We start from the raw sequence: 3,793 nt of genomic DNA, 5'->3' as shown, positions 1-3,793 counted from the left end.
AGTATATTTGATATCCTATTTTTTTTTTTTTTTCTTTCAAGACAGAGTCTCATTCTGTCGCCCGGGCTGGTGTGCTGTGGCGTGATCTTGGCTCACTGCAACCTCTGCCTCCCGGTTCAAGCGATTCTCCTGCCTCAGCTGGAGAATGTTGCTCAGGCTGTCTCGAACTCCTGGGCTCAAGCAACCCACCTGCCTCGGCCTGTCAAAGTGCTGGGATTACAGGCATGAGCCACTGTGCCCAACCTATATTTGATATGATTCTGTTTTAAAAATCATTCAACAATAGTGTAAAACCTCCTTGATTTTGAACACACAATGTGAAAAAATGCTTTCAAATTAAAAAGATGAGCTCAGCCTTCCTTAGATTAATTTTGTGCATTAAATGTCACTATTATAAATATATCTCAAAGACTATCCACTTTTACAGGATGGTGATGTGTCAGTATCTTCAGTGTCCATAATTTGTTCTTGCCCGCAGGAGAAACACTGATCTAATTCTCTTGGAATAATTATATAGTACGCCCTAATTGAGCATTCTGTTTTCTTCTTATTAGATAGTATTAGTCACTGTAGTAAATTCCCCATCATTATTTAGTCCTACAATCAATAAGTGACTTCTGCTTTCCTTTCATACTTTCCTGAAGGTTACCTGGAAACTACGGGCCAGAAATTGGCTCTTGGACAAAGGAGAGTCAAAGTGCCTTGATGAATAGACAATACCTGATACCCTGAGCTATTGACACTTCAAGAAATAGACTCATTAGGTTCGGGCTTTCCCATGTGTATGAGTCTGTTTTCATGCTGCTGATAAAACAGACCCGAGACTGGGTGATTTATAAAGAAAAAGAGGTTTAATGGACTTTACAGTTCCACGTGGGGCTACAGAGGCCTTCCAATTATGGCAGAAGGCAAAAGGCACATCTTACATGGTAGCAGGCAAGAGAGAGAACTTGTGCAGGGAAACTCCCCCTTATACAACTACCAGATTGGCTCTCTGCTCCTCCTGTTCAACAGACAGCCACATCTTCTTTGCATTGCCAGCCACGTACGTCCCTGAGACACCATGGTGAAGTTGAAGGACAGAGTCAATGGACTTGTTGGAATTGGGAGCCTGGTCACCAGGGTTGCTTTTAACTCTAGTAAAGTAAATATTGTTGCCATCAATGACCCCTTCATTGACCTCAACTATGTGGTCTACACGTTCCAGTATGAGTCCACCCATGACAAATTCCATGGCACCGTCAAGGCTGAGAACAGGAAGCTTGTCATCAATGGAAATCCCATTACCATCTTCCAGGTGCAAGACCCCTCCAAAATCAAATGAGGCAATGCTGGCGCTGAGTCCATCATGGAGCCGACTGGCGTCTTCACCCCCATGAAGAAGGCTGGGGCTTGCTTGCAGGGAGGAGCCAAAAGGGTTATCATCTCTGCCCCCTCTTCTGACACTCCCATGTTCATGATGAGCATGAACCACGAGAAGTATGACAACAGTCTTAAGATCATCAGCAATGCCTCCTGCACCACGAACTGCTTAGTGCCCCTGGCCAAGGTCATCCATGACAACTTTGGTATTGTGGAAGGACTCATGACCACAGTCCATGCCATTACTGCCACCCAGAAGACTGTGGATGGCCTCTCCGGGAAACTGTAGCATGATGGCCGTGGGGTTCTCCAGAATATCATCCCTGCCTCTACTGTCACTGCCAAGGCTGTAGGCAAGGTCATCCTTGAGCTGAATGGGATGATCACTGGCATGGCCTTCCATATCCCCACTGCCAACGTGTTGGTCATGGACCTGACCTGCCATCTGGGAAAACCCTGCCAAATATGATGACATCAAGAAAGTGATGAAGCAGGTATTGGAGGGCCCCCTCAAGGGCATCCTGGGCTACGCTGAGCAGCAGGTCGTCTCCTCCAACTTCGACAGTGACACCCCCTCTTCCACCTTCGATTATGGGGCTGACATTGCCCTCAACAACCACTTTGTCAAGCTTATTTCCTGGTATGAGGATGAATTTGGCTACAGCAACAGGATGGTGGACCTCATGGCCCACATGGCCTCCAAGGAGTAAGACCCCCAGACCACCAACCCCAGAGAGAGCATGAGAGGAAGACAGAGGTCCTCACTGCTGGGGAGTCCCTGCCACACTCAGTCCCTCACCACACTGAGAATCTCCCTTCCTCACAGTTTCCATGCAGATCCCCTGAAGAGGGAGGGGTCTAGGGAGCCCCACCTTATGGTGTACCATCAATAAAGTCCCCATCCTCAGTCAAAAAAAAGAAACAAAAAACCATTGGATCTTGTGAGAACAGCATGAGAAAGACCTGCCCCCATGATTCAATTACCTCCCAGCAAGTCCCTCCCACAACACATAGGAATTGTGGGAGCTACAATCCAAGATGAGATTTCGATGGGGACACAGGCAAACCATATCACCATGTAAACCAGCATTGTCACCTCAAGTAGACACCTGTGATATTTTGTACCAGAAGTAGAAACAGGATTTCCAGAATTCTTTCTAGTCCATAAGTAGATTATTTCATGACGACTAACTTTGTATTTGATTAAATAATTAAAAGACTCCTATTTACATAGAACAAAATGAAACTGATAAAGGAAATCTCCTTGTGGTTATTTATTTTTAATATTATTGAGAATTGCTTTACAAATGTCCTTCCTTTTTATGGGCATAGGAAGAAGCTCTTTTCCTTTCTTTGTGACCCACTGACAACTTTCAATTTAATATTTATACTTGTGGAAATTGGAATGAAAGCCTTTCAGTAGTAGTTTTCCATCTGACTCTTCCAAATTCTGGAAAACGTATCTGGTGTCAAATTTCAATATAAATTATAAACTGTCCAGTTGCGGTGGCTCACGAATGTAATCCTAACACTTTGGAAGGTAGGGGTAGGATGATGTCTTGAGCCTAGGAGTTTGAGACCAGTCTGGGCAATATAGCGAGACCCCATCTCTACAAAAAATAATTTTTTAAAAAAATTAGCCAGGCGAGGTGGCACACGCCTGTAGTCCCAGCTCAGGAGGCTGAGGTGGGAAGCTTGCCTGAGCCCAGGAAATCAAAGTCACAGTGAGCCATGATTGCACCACTGCACTCCAGCCTGGTTAACAGACCAAGACTGTCTCAAAAAAAAAAAAAATTATAAGCTAACAAATCATCAGAAACTGAAATATTATAATAATTCTAATCAGAATGCAGATGAATGCATTTATGATGGGTAAGGCTTAGAAAAATTATAACTGCTCCTTAACAAAGAACATTGGCTGTGCTTGAATTTTATGGCTATAATGTATCAATAAATAACTGAACTATATTTACATATATTATATCTGGAAAGATTCATAATGATTCTGATAAAAATATGAAAAACATCAATTGACTAAGTAGTCTGTGCAACTACTTAGAATAATGGGTAGATATTATTACAAATAACTTCATCCTTCCTAACAATGTAGCATTTTCATGGGTTTAATATGCATTGGCTCCCATAGTTGCAAGGATATAGACAAATGAAATGCACTACCAAGGCTATACTGACAATATCGTATGTGAGAATAAAGCCAGTTAATCTAGTATGAAAAGCCCACCATTATGGAACAAAGGCTGATGTGTAGAACTTCATTTATAGAACCAGATCCCACAAGTCCTCCCAGGAAATTAAACCAGTACATATGCTGTGGTTTACAGGATCTCAGTACAGACTTAAAGGATCTTGAAGGAGGAAGAATTCACCCATAAAAGTAGGCAGTAGGGCGTGGTGGCTCATGGCTGTAATC

General features: G+C 43.1%; 1 pseudogene; it reads left to right on the top strand.

Moving 5' to 3' along the window:
* Window positions 1–1,063: 1,063 nt before the first annotated feature.
* On the top strand, window positions 1,064–2,072 carry LOC108531051 (glyceraldehyde-3-phosphate dehydrogenase pseudogene; annotated as a pseudogene).
* Window positions 2,073–3,793: the final 1,721 nt, after the last annotated feature.

The sequence above is a fragment of the Rhinopithecus bieti genome, unplaced genomic scaffold, assembly GCF_001698545.2.
Source record: "Rhinopithecus bieti isolate Rb0 unplaced genomic scaffold, ASM169854v2 scaffold_7888, whole genome shotgun sequence".
NCBI classification, from domain to species: domain Eukaryota; kingdom Metazoa; phylum Chordata; class Mammalia; order Primates; family Cercopithecidae; genus Rhinopithecus; species Rhinopithecus bieti.
The sequence above is the reverse complement of the archived record's forward strand: the minus strand, read 5'-3'. Positions and strand labels throughout refer to the sequence as shown.